Source organism: Balaenoptera acutorostrata, chromosome 2, assembly GCF_949987535.1.
Source record: "Balaenoptera acutorostrata chromosome 2, mBalAcu1.1, whole genome shotgun sequence".
Taxonomy (NCBI): domain Eukaryota; kingdom Metazoa; phylum Chordata; class Mammalia; order Artiodactyla; family Balaenopteridae; genus Balaenoptera; species Balaenoptera acutorostrata.
This window is the reverse complement of record NC_080065.1, coordinates 113,076,347-113,094,020: the sequence shown is the minus strand read 5'-3', so window position 1 is coordinate 113,094,020 and position 17,674 is coordinate 113,076,347. Positions and strand designations below refer to the sequence as shown.

General features: G+C 42.0%; 1 pseudogene; it reads right to left on the bottom strand.

Annotated features, from left to right (window-relative positions):
- Nucleotides 1–16,046: 16,046 nt before the first annotated feature.
- On the bottom strand, nt 16,047–16,481 carry LOC114238650 (60S ribosomal protein L26-like; annotated as a pseudogene).
- Between the last annotated feature and the right edge of the window lie 1,193 nt (nt 16,482–17,674).

Sequence of the window (17,674 nt, the reverse complement as noted above, 5' to 3'; positions counted from 1 at the left end):
ATTAACAGGATGTACCGATTTGGTCCCTCTCTCATATTTAAGAAAAATAGTTATTTTTCTTAAAAACATTATGTTAACATATGAGTTTATTATTACTTAATTAATTTTTCATTTTGGTTCCAATGTCTAACATAGTAAATATCAATAGATAAAACCCACATAAACAAAAACTCTTTTGAGGTCCTCAATGATTTTTAAGGGACTTCCCTGGTGGCGCAGTGGTTAAGAATCCGCCTGCCAATGCAGGGGACACGGGTTTGATCCCTCGTCTGGGACGATCCCACATACCACGGAACAACTAAACCCATGCACCACAACTACTGAGCCTGCGCTCTAGAGCCCGCGAGCCACAGCTACTGAGCCTGCAAGCCACAACTACTGAGCCCACGAGCCACAACTACTGAAGCCCGTGTGCCTAGAGCCCGTGCTCTGCAACAAGAGAAGCCACCGCAATGAGAAGCCTGCGCACCGCAACGAAGAGTAGCCCCCGCTTGCCGCAACTAGGGAAAAGCCCGTGTGCAGCAACAAAGACCAAATGCAGCCCAAAAATATATATAATAATAAACTAAAAAATAAAATAAATTTAAAAATAAATTAAAAAATAATTTTTAAGAATGTAAAGAGTTCCAAAAGACAAACAGTTTGAGAAGCACCATTTAATAGTATAAATGACCTGAACTCAGAAACCACAGAGGACTTAATATCTGAACATAATTATTGTTAGAAATAATTTAGCAATGAGCTTCAAGCAATGTTTTGTTTTGTTCATGGAAGATACAGACCAGTAGAGAATGGGCACACATTCCTGCAGCTGAAACTCGCCCAAATTAATTAATAAATCAATTCAGTGGGACAGATTTATATGCCAGTACATGGGACTCTGCCACGGAATAAAAAGCATATGATGTGGCTTCACTCTGACAAGTACTGGGAAACACTAACCTGTCTTTTGTCTTGTTTTTCACAGCTACACTCATTAGCCTAGACTGTCATCTATGTAATGCCTGTGTGCAGGAAATTACAATGGTGGAATGTCAGGTTACGGCCTAATACAGCCAGTGATGTGTGAACAATTAAAGGTCTGATGATCCCACCAATTACGTCAAACCGAAGGAGAATTATCATTTGTATAGGTGCTGGTTTTCTTTTTTTAAATGATACAGTTTAGGGAGATGACACAGTTCATATGTGTATTTAGATACATGAATTTTTGTCATTTTCATTATGAAAATCGTCAAATAAAACAAAAGTAAGAAGTGTAGCACATTAAACCCCAGGTGCCCATGCTTGGCTTCAACAATTACTGATGTTTTACCAATATTTTTTCATCTATCCCATCACCTTTCTGCCCCTCTTTTTAGCTGCAGTATTTAAAACAAATCCCAGACATTATTTCACTCACAAATAATTCAACATGAATTGGTAATAAAGACTCTTAAAATTATATCCAATTGTCAATAATTTCTTGGTATAATCTAATATCCAGTCCATGTACAACTTGCCCTGACTGTCTCAAAACTATTCATTTTCACTGGTCTTTTTTTTCCCCCCTCAAGATTGAAATAAGTTCCACTGATTTTATCTCTTAAGTCTCTTTCAATCTCATTTTTTTGGACAAATCTAGGTAATATATGAATATTTTAATTTCATAATAAAGAGGCACAAGAAAAAGATAAGGATGACAAACCTATTTTTAATTTTCTGGCCGTGCCACAGGGCATGTAGGATCTTAGTTCCCCGACCAGGCATCGAACCCGTGCCTCTTTGCATGGGAAGTGTGGAATCTTAACCACTGGACCACCAGGGAAGTCCGATGCCAAACCTATTTTAAAATGTAATGGTTTCAGATTACATGTAGCTAAGAATCTCTATCTAAAATTAGACAGGGAGATAAAATATGGCATTTTTCATTTAAAATAGAATTGTAAATTACTTTCTCAAGTCACGATTACTTTGCTTATTTCTCTTTCCTCTGCTGTCACCTGAAGGAGGATGCGTGCATTAAAGGAACATAAGGACCCTCTTGGATGAGATGGGAGGAATAGGAGGTCAAACAGATGTCAGAGTCATCTATTTAAAAAGAGTGCTGCCAGCCTCCAAAGACAGTTTCAATGGGGGACTTGCAGTGCTAGCCTCCTATAATTTCAGAGTAGAGTACGGGCTCTTTGCTTGCCCCACCCAAGCTATTCTATCTAGTTATTTTGGAAGAAATTCAAATATACTTTACCCCAATCCTATCGTCAAGGCTCAGGAACCCATGGTTCTGCTGCTGGCAATATTGGTGGGAATTGGCACGAGCTGCTGTGAGCTGCTCTCCCGAGACTCCATCCCTCCCAGAGGGCAGCCCTAGGCCAACGACTGGCTGAGGCAGGGGTGCAAAGTCCTGGTTTCCTTGCTTCGGTTTGGGACAATGAGTAAGGACCATTCGGCTCCAGAGTTCACCACAAGACTGTAGGACGGGCCGAGATCCCCGCTGCAACTACATCGTGGGTCAATGTCTCCCTTGCCGGTGTATCTCTTGAGCTCACTCCCCACAAAACCTTCTCTGCTCATTGTTGTCTATGTCTGTTTCCAACAGACTTGATCTAAAACAGCTAGTTAAAAAAGTAACTTTCTTCCCACCTTTATTGTCCAGCTCCCCAGTTGCTTTCTAGGAGCAATCATATTTATCAGTTTGCTATATATACGTGCAGAGATATTCCATGCCGTTATAAACATACATGTGTACATTCTGTCCCCCTCGTATTTTTGAAAACCTATGGTAGCTTACTACACAAACCATTCTTCACTTTGCTCTTTTCTTTTAATTATATATTTATCTCTTAATAATATATTTTGCAAAGCTGCTTTATTATTTTTAATGGATGTTTACAATGGATATACCACAATTTATTTAACCATTACTCTATTATTATTGTGTATGTAAGTTGTGTTGAATCTTTTAAAATTACATACCATGTTGTAATTCATAACCTCGTGTGTGTATATTTTCAGAAATATGTGACTACACCTCTATCTTGCCTAGCTAGAAGTCAGATTGCTTAGTCGGAGTATATGCATTTAAAAAATTGACAGATGTTGCCAAATTGTCCTCCATAGAAGCTGATATATGAGAATGCTTATTTCCTTATACTCTAACCAATATCTTGAGTTATTAACCTTTTTGATCTTTATCAATCTTATAGGGAAGAAGTTATCTAATTATAGCTTTAAATGAGTGACATTGAGTGTCTTATACTTAAAAGGCATTTTTTTCCATGAACTATCTGTTCATATCCATTGTCCATTTTTCCTTCGGGGCTGTTATTGTTGTTTCTTATATACTTGTAGGAGTTCTTTATATATTAGGAAACCTAGGATTATAATATGAGCTACAAATATTGTTTCATGGTTTGTCATTTTTATTTAGACTTTGCTTTTGGTAGTTTTTGCCGTACTAATTTTTAAAACATAATTTAATTTGTCAGTCGTCTATGGTTTCTGGGATTTGTGTAATAAGAGTACTAGGAGAAAAAGGTTTTGAGATAAAATTCAGGGTGTGCTAGAAAGGAACATTCTAATTAAAACTTTGGACAAGACCAGAACTACCTTAAATTATCACTGATAAACTAAGAAAAATCTTGATCTGCCCTCCCCATCCTACTCTCTAAAATTTGTTCCTCTCATAGTTTATCCCATATCGATAATGCCAACTTCCTTCTACTTACTCAGGGATAACGTTGGAATTATCCTTGGTTCTCTCTTTCTCTCATATCTCATATTCAAACCATCAGCAGTTCTTATCAGCTCTATTTTTAAAATACCTCTAGAATCTGACCTCCTTTCAAACCCTTCACCACCACCCTAGTCCAAGTCACCATCTTAGCTTATCATAGATGCTCCTAAGTGGTTTTTCTGCTTCTACCCTGGCCTATCAGTTTAGATCATGGAACTCCTCTGCTCAGTGCCCTGCAAAGTCTCTGCATTTGACTTAGGGTAAAAGTCAAAGTCTTCATAATAGCTTAGGGTCCACTGAGACCCTCACCCTCATCTACCACACGCTTCCTGGCTCACTCTGTTCTCCTTGCTACCTATTACTAGAACACCAAAAGTTCCTGCCTCAGGGCCTCTGCCTGTCTTGTGCCTGTCTTTAGAATGCTTTTTTCCCTCAGTAGCCACGAGTTGCTACCCTTTAAGTATTTTGTTCAAATGTCACTTTCTCAGAAGGACCCTCTGTGATCACCATCATTTAAAATTTCTCCCCCCCAACCCAGCCACTTCTGGTACTTCCCATCCCCCTCCCCACTCTGCTTTTCTCTATAGCTCACATCTCATATAACATTCTAAGTATGTTGCTTATTTATTTGTTTAATGTCTTCATCTCCTACCCCTGCTTCCCCCATTTGAGCTTCATGAGGGCATAAATTTACTCCCGTTGTTGTGTTCAGTTTTTTTTATCTCTAGCCCTAGAACAATACCTGACACATATAATTTTGAGAGAATGGATCTTGGATTGTACCTGAAGAACTTCATTTTCTAATTCAGTTCCACAAAAGTGTACTGAAAACTAGCTATGTAAATGGCTCTGCACTTGGAGTAGTGGAGGTTGTGAAGGAAAACAAAACCGGCTCCTACTCACGTGGAAAAAGTTTCAAAGGAGGACTGAGGCACAATATGAAAAACGGCACATATGTAAGAAAGTTTCAGCTTTTCAGGGTGGTTACGTTAGAGTTGAATGTATGAAATAGGTACTAGGAAATTAAGGCTGGAAAATGCAAATTTGAGCTTAATTTTAAGAGATGCCAGGCTGAGGTTACCCATAATTATATATGCAACAGGAAACCACTGAGAAAGATTGAGCAGAAATTAACACGATGGGAATCGGGTTTCAAATGCTTAGTCTGCTAGCATGTCTAAGATGCATTGGGGCTGGAAATGCAGTTTAGAATTTAATATTACAGTGTCAGTGAGAGGGCCTGAAGTAAGTGAGAGTAGCCCTAGAAAGGAATGAAAAACCTTGCGTATGTTGAATAAACATCAATTGGCAAATGATTAGCTATAGAAGGTAAAGGGCGGTCACGGGGTGGGGACTGACGGTGCTCAGATTTGAAGTCTGGGTGGTGCTTACAGCATGTCCGAGACACCTTATGGATCCTTCAGTATGTCCTCTCGTGGTCTGATGTATTTGTATGTAAGGAGACATCAGACTTGTCCACAGATCCTCAGCAGTGAAAGCCAGCAATGCCTTAGCTCTCAGTGCTTAAGGAAATAGCCATCCTCTGTACACTGATATTAGGTGTGCAAGGACAGCCCAACACTGGGAGCCAGGTTTGTGGCAGAGCTGAACAGAGCCAGATGCTTGGTGAAGCGGCTGAGGGGATCATCTGCCTTTTCTGTCCCTTGAGGTGCTTTACCAGATATCATTGCTAGAGCTGCATCTTACCCCTAGAAGTTGACAAAGATGTGCATGGCCATTCAGGGAGATATAATCCAACAACCTAGACTGAAGGCAGCAGCTCCTCTAACCTCTGAGAATTGCTCATCATCCTCACCTGTGAGAAAATCAGCATATTCTACAGTGGGTAAGACGCAAGGCAGCCCAGAAAAAGGTCAGAGAAAGCCCCAGATATTTTCCAATCCCTTCCTTATCTACAGTTGGCCCAGGTTCCTTACGCAAACACCAAGAGATTAGTTAAATGCTCTGTCCAGTACAAACAAAACAAAACAAAACTATGTGGTTCAGAGACACAGAATGTCAAAAGACTTGATATTTACCAGGGAAACAGATTTATCTGTAGTAGCTTCCAGAACTTTTTCTTTAATAATTTTGTGCCTTCTAAATCAGCGGTCCCCAACCTTTTTGGCACCAGGGACCGGTTTCGTGGAAGACAATTTTTCCACGGATGGGGGGTGGGGGGGAGATTGTTCACACGGTAATGCCAGTGATGGAGAGGGATGGGGAACGGCAGATGAAGCTTTCCTTGCTTGCCTGCCGCTCACCTCCTGCTGTGTGTGCAGCCCAGTTCCTAACAGGCTGCGGACTGGTACCAGTCCGCGGCCCGGGGGTTGGGGACCCCTGTTCTAAGTGACTTTCTTTATGTTTGTTAATTAAAAAAAAACAATAACCGAAACCAGTAAGCAATGTTTTATTGGACCACAACCACGCCTATTTGTTTATAAAGGAAACAAAACTTCAATCAGCTTATGGTTTACTGTTGGATTCATTGTCAGTGTGAGCCATGTGTCACTGACATGGTCATGGCCCAGTGCCCTGGAGTGTTTCTTGGCATTGCCAAACAGCCATTTCCCACTGGACTCACTTGGCCCTATTTCCTACTTCTGATACAAATCATCCCCAATTACTGCCTCAATTGAATGGAGTATTTGAGCTGTTCAAGACAATTTGACTATATCTAGAGCCAAAAGCAAAGAACCCAGTGTCTTTGACTCATCTCCAAATTTTGAAGTCCAATAATAAAAGATAACTCTGTGATTAAAGGGTTTATTATAGGTTAAGTTTAGTGCAATATATAATGCACTAAAGTTCTGTGCTCCCACTTCTCCCAGGCTATAAAGAGCTGTTGCTGTACATTCTTTGAAGAGATTTATTTTAATACTATACAGAGAAGCAAGAACTACAAGAGCTAGAAAGGACCTTAGAGGTCATATTGTCCTCATTCACATTGCATTTTATTTGCGTTTTACAGTTGATGAAACTTAGGCTCAGAGAGGTAAAGTTATATTTTCCAGACTCTATAACAGGCTGGTAGAGGAGCCAGAGCCAGAATCCAGTTCTTCTGACCCAGTGGTTTTAAACTTTACTATGTTTACTATAGGATAATTAAATGATACTATTTAACAACATAACCTTCAAGTACAATAATTCATAAATTTCAGAAGAAACGTACCAGAGAATCTGTATCAGAAGGGGCCTTCAGAAGCATCCAGTCCCACTTCATAGTATGTCAGGAATCCCATTAGAGTTCACAGGTAGAGGATATTAGAGTAGTACAGCTGCTGTAACAAAAGAACCCACAGTCATTTAACAATACGTGTGCTCCTGATTGGTGGCAGCTTCCACATGGTGACTCAGGAACCCAGGCTCCTTTTATCTTGTGGCCTCCTCTTGCCAGGGTTTTCATGCCCTTTGCATGCAGGAGGAGGAAGGGGAAAGAACAAATGGAGAAAGCTTCTTAATCTTGGTCTTGAGAGAATGTACCTCAATAGTTCTCAGTGAGAACTATTCACATGTCCCCATCTAGTTGCAAGAGAAGCTGGGAAATGTAGTCATGGCTAGACAGATGTCTCTGTACACTGTGGAAGAAAGAGTCATCTCTGACTTAGGCACCTCCCTTCAGCCAAATGCAAGCCCCTGGGGCAGAGCGCAGGTGTGAGCCATTAGCAGCCAACACTGGCACACCAGCCTGTAAAGGGGATTTAGGAAGGCACCCGTTGCATCTGCTACAGTCTACACTTTGGACCACTCAGAGCCACTTGTTTCTCATGGTAATGTCACTCCATCTGGTCGCAGGTCCTCCAACATTCTGGTTGGTGCAATTTCTGGTATTTATAAGAGAAGAGTTACTGGAACAAACTACAACTCTGACTATTGCAGGTGGTCCTCAGGTTATGATAAATACGACCATGGATTGTTTTTCTTTCCCAGCATGAAGGGTGTCTGATATAGCTGGCTGGTTTTCTCAAGAGGCTGGGCTGTCTGGGGGACTCGGCTTTGCTCTTCATTACTGGTGGTTGGATATGCAGCAGCTGCAGTCCTAGATCAGCTTTGTGGAGCGGGAGCCCCTGCTGGTGAACTCATGCATAACTCCCATCGATGGCTGTTCTGTTCATAAGCCAACTGTGGAAGGGCGGGTGTGGCTGAGGATAGAAGCTGGCTGACGTCTGCTGGGTGACTCTTCCCGCGCCTTGGTTGGCTAGTGCCTCACCTGCAGCTGACACTCCCTGGCGGACATTAACCGGTGCTTCTTGCCCACTCCCATTGATCCACTCCCAAGCTCTCTCCAGACTTGCTCTATGATCTTCCAGTCTTGCTCTTTCCCAGCCACTGACTGACCAGCCAGGCCATTTGCTAGTGCCCATGAATAACTTTTCTGGGGGCCTGTTTTCTCTCCACACAAAGTAGATAACCAGGAGAACCATCTGAAACTCTACCCACTGAGATAATTTTCCTCCACCACCGTCTTTCAGCACTAGTGGGCTGTAGCATACTAGTAGTCTCTTTTCAATGTGTATTCATATACCAAGAAGAAGATTTTTCCTCCTCTATCAGCTGCTCCTAGGAAAACTTTAAGAGGCTACAGCTATGAGCTGAAGGAAAAGTGTTTATGTAAAAGAAATGAAAGTAGTAGTTGTTCTGATCTACTTGTTTGCACAGCTTTATTATGCTTTGGGGATCTGCTTGAGCCCAGTTTCAGATGTACTGTTTCCAGCTTATGACAGATGCTGCTGGTGTACCCAATCTTATGACTTGGTAGGTCTGACCAAACCCAGCTTGTGGTGAGCAGCTCTAGTTTCATAGTCATTTGATGTCTCGTAATCAGATAAGTCTCTTCCAGGTCCCAATAGTGTGTCAGAAGCTGTTTTGTGACTGGTGTACAGTTCTCTCCTACAAGTAACAAGGCCTTGCCCAAGAACCCTAGAGATCTGCCCTGCAATTCTCATATTTGGGCTTCCCAAGTATTTCACACAGCATCTTTATCTACCAGAGATACATCGAATACCCTAGAATCTTTGGGGTCATATGGCCCAAGAGGCAGTGCTTAGATCCACTACAGAGCCCTTTTCTACTCTGAGTCCCACTTAAACTGGTAAACTTCCTCATCACCCACTAAATAGCTTGGAGCAGTGTTCCCAAATGTCATAAATACTGTCTCCAAAATGCCTACCATGCTCTGTGCTTTTTTCTTGGTGGCAGGAGTCACAAGGTGCAGTGACTTGTCCTTTACCAGAGAGGAGATGTCCTAGGATGTACCAGAACACTGTGCCCTTAGAAACCTTGCCAATGTGGCAGCCTCCTTTATTTTTTTTAGGATTTTTTTTCCACCTTCTGAAGTGTACTTCAGCATCCCAGAGCACTTGCCATTTCCTTCTTATCAGGTTCACTTAACATCATGCTATCGACATAGTTGACCGATGTAAAATTCTGTGGAATGTCCACATGATCCAGATCCCTTTGGACTACATTATGACAGAGAGTAGGAGAGTTAAAGTAGCCCTAAGGCAAAGTTGTGACTGTATATACTATTATCCATTCCTTGTGAATGCAAACTTTTACTGATTCACCTTTCTGATGGGTATAGAAAAGGATATAGATGTCAGTTAGGGCTTTACACCACATACCAAAGTCTATGTTAATCTGTTCTAATAAAGGTACCACATTCAATGAAGTGGCATCAATTGGGGTTATTTGGTTGAGTTTCAGGTAGTCCATGTCATCTGCCACAATTAATTTGGTTTTTGAAGAGGTCAAGCTATTGAATCAAATGGGGGTATATGGGAACCATTATTTCTGTATCCCTGAAGTCCTTAATGATGGTACTAATGTTTACCATTCCACCTAGGATATAATATTATTTTTACATTATTGCTGTTCGTTTTTTTTCATTTTTAACTTTTTGTTTTGAAATAACTACAGACTCCCAAGAAGTGGCAAAAATAGTCCAAGCATTCCTGTGTACCAAGCTTTCCCCTGTTTTCCTGATACATGTTAAATACCAGAGCCATTGCACAATTTAATGCAGCTTCTTCTACCTATATTTTGTCCTAGTTCTCTGCAGGTGAAAATCTTAGCAACTGCACCCCTACAGCAAGTCAAGCACTAACAATAGTTCACTCACTACCAATGACAGGGTTCTCATTGCCATCTAGTGGATGAGTTATCCAACTCCAAATCTAGATCCAGTTGGCTTCCTAGGACCACTTCTCTCACCAGCTGTCTTTCTTGTGAACAGAACCTAAGAAGGGAATTCCCGCTTAAGTGATCTTAAGGAGAAACCTATTAGGTGAAAAAAGTAGGGGACAGCAGGGGATGAAGTTTGGCAAAGATATGGCTTTAGGAGAAGTCTAGTCTCAGCCTGATCCCATGGGAAGCCCTGAATCGCGAATTGCACCACAGAAGTTGTGCCACCCAGAGGTGAGGAGGCTGCTACATCCTTTCATCACTTAGCCTTTGTCCACCGCCCTCCCCTGGGTGGGGGACATAACTTACCGCCATTGTCTCCGGGACCACTGCCGGGGAGGAGGCTCCTGCCGGCCAAGGGCAATTCCCCATAAAAGGACAAAGGCCTGAGTCATGAGCAGCCAACACCCACAGCATCTGGGGGATGAATGCACAGCCTGTGAAGAGGCATATGGGCAGGGCCCCCAACAGCATCTGCTATCCCTCCCTGAGGAGAGGATACTGTTTAAAAACTGAATGATGGGGCTTCCCTGGTGGTGCAGTGGTTAAGAATCCGCCTGCCAATGCAGGGGACACGGCTTCGAGCCCTGGTCCGGGAAGATCCCACATGCCACAGAGCAGCTAAACCCATGTGCCACAACTACTGAGCCTGCGCTCTAGAGCCCGCGAACAAAACCTACTGCAGCCTGCACGCCTAGAGCCCATGCTCCGCAACAAGAGAAGCTACCGCAATGAGAAGGCCGTGCACCGCAACAAAGAGTAGCCCCCGCTCGCCGCAACTAGGGAGAAGCCCACGCGCAGCAACGAAGGCCCAACGCAGCCAAAAATAAATACATAAAATAAATAAATTTATTTAAAAAAACAAACAAACCTGAAATGATGAGAAGGAGGCAGCCACGGGAAAATCTTGGGAGGAACACTGCAGGTAGTTCTGAGATGGGGACTAACTTAGCATGTTTGAAGTGCAGAAGGAAGGCCATTGCCAGGGGAATGGGGTGAAGGAGGAGAGGAAGGGAGAAACTGAGTTTGTGAATCTGACAGAGCAGCACGACACAGGCAGCAGCTGGCTTTTACTCTGACTACCGCTTCCTCAAGACACTTTACATCTTCAAAGCATGTTAATGTTGTTTTTGCACTGAGAAAATTTGAGTTGGTGGCATGATTAGAAATGTTATTCCTTACTACTTAGTCATAAAAAAGAATGAAATGCCATTTTCAGCAATATGGATGGACCTAGAGATTATCATACTAAGCAAAGTCGGAAAAGAAAGGCAAATACCATATGATATCACTTATATGTGGAATCTAAAGTATGACACAAATGAGCTTATTTACAAAACAGAAACAGACTCACAGACATAGAGAACAGACTTGTGGTTGCCAAGGAGGAGGGGGGAGGGAGAGGGATGGATTGGGAGTTTGGGGTTAGCAGATGCAAACTATTGTGTAGGGCATGGATAAACAACAAGGCCCTACTATATAGCACAGGGAACTGTATTCAATATCCTGTGATAAACCATAATGGAAAAGAATATGAAAAAGGATGTGTATATATGTATAACTGAATCACTTTGCTGTATAGCAGAAATTAACACAACATTGTAAATCAACTATACTTCAATAAAATAAAATTTTTAAAAAATGTCATTCCGGCTTTCGTTAAAAATATACAGCCCCACATCAGCTCATAGCTCATTCCAAATGTATCGGATCTCAGATATGAATGTATGAGCTCTTAGATATTACTGCTTTCGTGAATTTTTATAAGGTAACAAAGCAGGTCCAGTCTTGACCTCGGGTGTCTTATTTAACCCTTCCTAATTAGGCTATACTGAAATGAACTATCTTTGAAAGGGAAAACAGATTAGTCACACTAAATGGCTTTCTTAAAATACTTCACCATAAAAAAAACACTGCACCTCTTGCTACTTCTATACCACACATTGATTTTCCCCCCTCTGCATTATCATCTGTCTTTCTAGTAGAAAGTGTTTTATAACTTTTCTTGGAGGTTAAAATGTCTCTAATAGGGAATTCCCTGGCTGTCCAGTGGTTAGGACTCTGCCCTTTCACTGCTGAGGGCCGGGCTTCAATCCCTGGTCGGGGAACTCAGATCCCACAAGCAGCCTCGGCCAAAAAAAAAAAAAAAAGGCTCTGTAGTGCCTTACTGACCTCATTTATAAAGGTAACTTACCAAGTGCAACTAAACTCCTCTCCAGGATAGGTTGACCTTATTTCCGTGTGCTCAAGCCTTGCTTGTGTGCTTCATTCACCCCAATATAAACTGTCTCGAGGGAGCCCCCTATTCCCCATCCACATATCTTTGATCCTAATCGGGGCTTCTCACCTGGGTTTATTTTCAAACAAGTTTATTTAACGCTTAATCTCCAATCCATCCTTTGAAGTGTTGCCAGATTAATTTTTCTCAAACTCTGTCATGATCATTAACATAACTCTCTATAGTAATCTATTTCGATCACTAATTTGAGGATTGAAAGTCCTCGATAAGCTGGATCCCTTTTCCTAAAATTACCTTCTTTTATTTCCCACCAGGAAACTTTTCTCTGCCCAGGATATTCTCACCATTCTGTAACTGCAGTGGCTTTTCCCTTCCTCATTGCCTCTATTTATGCTTTTCCCATGTGTAGAAAGTCCTTTCTAGTTCTCATTGGCTCACATCATACCCGTCGCTCAAATCTGCATCCTCCTGGAAACCACCCTGACTTTGTTGACTCTCTAAAGCTTAGCTCTCTTCTAGAAGGTAGCATCAGTCGAGGACTGATCATCTAGTAATCACTTAGGATAAAATGCACCTGCGACTGCTTGAGAAAACTGTGATGCAAACATGACTTTTGTCTTCCAATACCTGTATGACAATGAACCTTGCTGTACCTGCAAAGTATTCTCTTAAATCTCCAGGAAGATCAAAGGATGAACAAGTTACTTTTCCTGATCAAATTAAAAACAGAGTTGTCACAGCTCATTGCTGGGGGAATTAAGTCCGTCTGCCCCGTTTGACTCCACTGAAAGAGGACTCTTGGAAATTAGGGCTCGCTGTCCCCTGGACTTCACCCCATGTGCCTTTTTCCTTTGCTGATTTTGCTTTGTATCTGTAACTGGGCAGGACCCTAGGGGGCCCTCCCAGAACAGAACCTGCCCACCCCTGCATGTCCGCTGCCTGCCTCTTGTCTGTAGAAAAACTTTAGCCTCTTAGGCCTTCCCCAAATTCCAAAGAGTAAATTTAACCAGAGAAGTGAGAAAATGCAGAAAGAAAGGAAAAGAGTCAAGCAAGACAAAACAATAATAGTTTAGCCATTAAACCAAAGTCAAGGGCTATAGATAATATTCTGAGCCATGTCCTTTGAGCTGTTTTGCAGACCCTGAAACCTCCACCAGGTGGAAGAAGTTAACTGTGTGCTGCCCACAAGCATGTAGAATCCAGACTTGTTGGAACCAGAATGTTGATGTTGACTCCCTGTTACCTCACCATGAAACAATCAGAAGAATGTCCATGAGCTGATCACACACCCCATGACCCCCTCCCTCACCCTGTCTTTAAAAACCTTTCCCTGAAAACCTTCAAGGAGTTTGGGCCTTTTAAACACCAGCTGCCTGAACTCCTTGGTTGGCCTGCAATAAACGCTGCACTTTCCTTCACCACGACCCAGTGTCAGTAGATTTGCCTGTCAGTAGACTGGCCGGCAAGTGGACCCAAGTTTGGTCTGGTAACATACCCATTTGTTGTAATAAATCATAGCCATGTGTATGACTACATGCTGAGTCTTGCGTGTCCTCCTAGTGAATTATTGAAACTGGAAGTGGTCTTCGGGACCTCTAACACACAAGGCAAATGACCTTCAATGAGTAAATGAATAAACAAATTGTGGGGACTTCCCTGGTGGCGCAGTGGTTAAGAATCCACCTGCCAACGCAGGGGACACAGGTTCGATCCCTGGTCCAGGAAGATCCCACATGCCGTGGAGCAACTAAGCCCATGTGTCACAACTACTGAACCTGTACTCTAGAGCCTGTGAGCCACAACTACTGAGCACGTGTGCCACAACTACTGAAGCCCAGGCGCCTAGAGCCTGTGCTCCCAACAAGAGAAGCCACTGCAATGAGAAGCCCATGCACTGCCATGAAGAGTAGCCCCCGCTCGCCTCAACTAGAGAAAGCCCCTGCGCAGCAACGAAGACCCAATGCAGCCAATAAATAAATAAATAAATAGATACAAATAAATAAACAAATAAATTGTGGTACATTCACACGATGAAATACTATTCAGCAATAAAAAGGAACAGCCTGAAATGATGAAATAGCAGCAGCACCAAAGCGGCTTATAGGTAGTGAAAACCATTTACCTGTGATCCAAATTCTTTAATCTGTATCAGCTATGTGGGCTGTGGCTTTGATTACGTTTGGACAAACTATAATGTTTAAGGAAGTTCTACATATGCTTCTTGCATAGCAGCACCTCCTAGACATGTTGACAGTATTTAGAGTGTGGTCCACACATAAGCCTCACCTGGAAGCTTGCTAAAAAGGCAAATCTGGGGGCCCCATCTCAGAACCGTAAGAAATGTGGTGCAAGGAGGAGAGTAGCTCTTCACGGGCAATGAAAGAGGGGACAGCTCTTAAAGGTACTACCATCTACCTACAAGGAACAGGTATGATTGAATGGCTTTGCGGGGGAGGGGAAAGGGGAGCAGACGGGATCTAATGTGATTTCTGAGACCCAGAGAATCCAGAACACAGGACGTTATTAGGTGATGGTATTTACCAACGTTAGATAACTTGTAGAAATAGTTAAGTCAGGAGAAAACAGTAGGTCTGAAAAGAAGAAGAGTGGGGAAGATGAGGAGCTCATCTGATGAATGTGAGGCTCCTGGTGAGACAATTATTTGAAAGATGCAGCTTGGAATAGAAATTCTAGCCTAGCCCCTAAAAGAAATTAGAGATATGAATTTTTGGTTTTTTTCTTAGTGGTGCTATTTGAAGCAAAGATGGTTGATGAAAAGCGTTCCTCTTCCCATTTGAGGGGATTTCCTATTTCCTGCTATTCCTATATTCTTCCTCTCGGGAAAAAGCTACTTTGCAACTGAGTTAGCCAAGGTATGGCTAAAATTTAACTCCTAACCCAATCCATATGTCTATCCACAGGCCTAATAAGACTCCAAACATCGTTATTTAGTGTCACGCTAAGCGCTTTTATGTTCCCTAACAGACTGTTTACAACTCTATGAATGAGCTATCTGCAGCCTCATTTTCCAGATGACAAACTGAGAGAGAGGAATATGGTGCGTGGAGCTGCTTGAAGCCACACAGTTAGTAGTGAAGTCAGAATTCAAAGCCAGGTCAGCCTACCTGAAGTCCATGCTCTCGGAAGTGCTTTACTGATGGCTTTTAATTTGTCCCTAGAAAAGATATGTTTTCCTGTTTAAATGTGTTCTCCCTTGTTTTCTCTTTTTTAGTTTTCAAATTTTTACATATCAGATGAAATTGCTCTGGGGCTCAATAAAATGCAAGGCACTGATGAGGGTACCCAAAGGGTTTAAGCTCCCCTTCGTTGATAAAATACTCTATTTGAAAATTTTGTTAGTTTCAGAAGCACTGAAGAATTTTTACCTTATTAAAAAAATGCAAACCAACAAAACATTTTTTAAAAAAAGAAAAAGAAAGCTTTGTCTTTTTTTGAGTGACGCAGCAGAGACCTCTTCTGGTCAAGAAGGAGAAGTCTTAGGCAGAGAACCAACTTGGAAAAGGTTAAGGTGGAGAGAACTGGTACAGGAGAAAATAGGATACGAAATAGGTTTCATAGAAGAGTTGACAGTTATGTTGGATATAAAACTCTGACAGCAGAACAGAGAGGAGTGCTTTCCACACATGCAGAGAAAAATACATGTTTGCTGTAATTTACAAAGATACGAGGATGTAAATAAGAATCATTTATAACTCCACTGTCCAAAACTAATATTGTAAACATTTTGATGCACTGGCTTCCAGCATTGTTTTCTGGTCATATGCATTCTTTTTATTCACACTGGGTACACCCTGACTTTTTCATCTAGTGTTCTATCACACACACTTTGCCACATTCTCCTTTTTTTCATTTTAACAGTTTTTAAGGAAAGTTGTATATAAGATTACTTTATTCTTGCATCTTCTCAATTGTTTCTTATGTCTGCCCTTTTCCTTTCCTACCTGGAGAGATCTGACTTTATGTTCAAGGATCTTTTTGTGGTCTTTGTCCAGTTTTAGTCTAGTGACAAGCACCTTGCTGGGGAGAATGCCCACATGGACAGTTGTGCCGTTAGCCTCCTCTCGCTGCACTCAGTCAGTATAGGTGACATACTTCTTCCCGTAAGCCTGGGCTACGTTGCCAATTTGCTGCCCTTTGCAGTGCCCTTGCATAATCTGAACTACCTCATCCTTTTGGATATGCATGGATCGAATACTGTACTTCTGTCTCAGCTCTTTGGAAAGAGGGGGAAGACATAATCTTCCTGTGAATGTGGGAAGGTACATTGACGTGCCTTTTCTGGTTCTTGCTTTGATCAGAAGCCACAAAGGGATTGAATTTCATTTTGGCTGCTGGTACTTCAGCAATGGTCAATGTTTTGGTCACATTCTTAAAAGAAGAAAGATGCTTTCTGACAGCAAGGCTTTTATTGGTACATCACATAAAAGCCAGAGAAGTTTCAGGGAAGACTTTTGTACTGGTCCCCACATTGCTGGGGCCCCAGTTATGCACTGAGATGCACACAGCTTCGGGAGCATAGTGCTGGCTCCATTCCAGCCGCTGCTCACCTTCTCTGCCAGACTCCCCTGTGTGGGGTACACCTATTTACCTGCTCTTGGTGGCCCCTCAGCCTGCCGGAAGCTAATCAGTAAAGGCCAAATATGATCACCTATATTCTCAGTATGTGAAAAATATATCCACTGGTATTTTTGACCCTGGAAATCCCAGAGATTTCCCAGTCACTGGGACTAACCCACCTGGGCCAAGATGCAGCATGATAATCTGCTCTCTTGCAAGGAAATTTACAGTCTTAAACTAAACCACAGTGGAATGGGGAGTTTTCAAAGGAGGAAGCCAAAGGTACAAATTAGAATTTACATTTAAGAGAGTGAAATTAGATGAGGAATAACCTGAAAGAGAATCACTTCCTGGGACGTAACTTAGGGGTCACACAAAATTAGAGAAAATTGAGTAGGACAGAATAATTGATACCATAGGGTGATGCAACTGTCACTGGGCCAGACCTCACAATTAGCACAATTGGATGTGAACAATATACTCAGGTGTTTTCATGAGGCAAGAACCAAGCACTGTACATTGCTCAGTGCAACTCTTTTCTTAAAGATTTTTTTTTTCAGTTTATTCCTAGAGATGTATAAAGATCCTACTCAAATGAGCTTCTGCAGCTCTAGGCACCCCTTCATAGAGAGCTGAACCCTTCAGGATGTCCTGCAGCATTACTATTCCTTATTGCTATGAAATTGAGCCTCAGGTGTCACCTTGGATTTTAAATTCTAGTTGAGTGGTATAAACACAGAGAAGTATCTCGAATTTTAACTTAAAAATCTTGTTGATAATTATCCCGTCACCAGCCAAATTTTCTTTTGTTTTCAATGGAAGAGAAAATAATGGAGAAATACTTGACAGGAACATAGTCCTGTCAATGCTTACTCTTGAGAAGAAGTGGGTTAATTGGCTCAGGTCTATTTTAGAGGCAAAGTTGGGAATTATAGGAAGCAAAAATCTTCAATTTATCC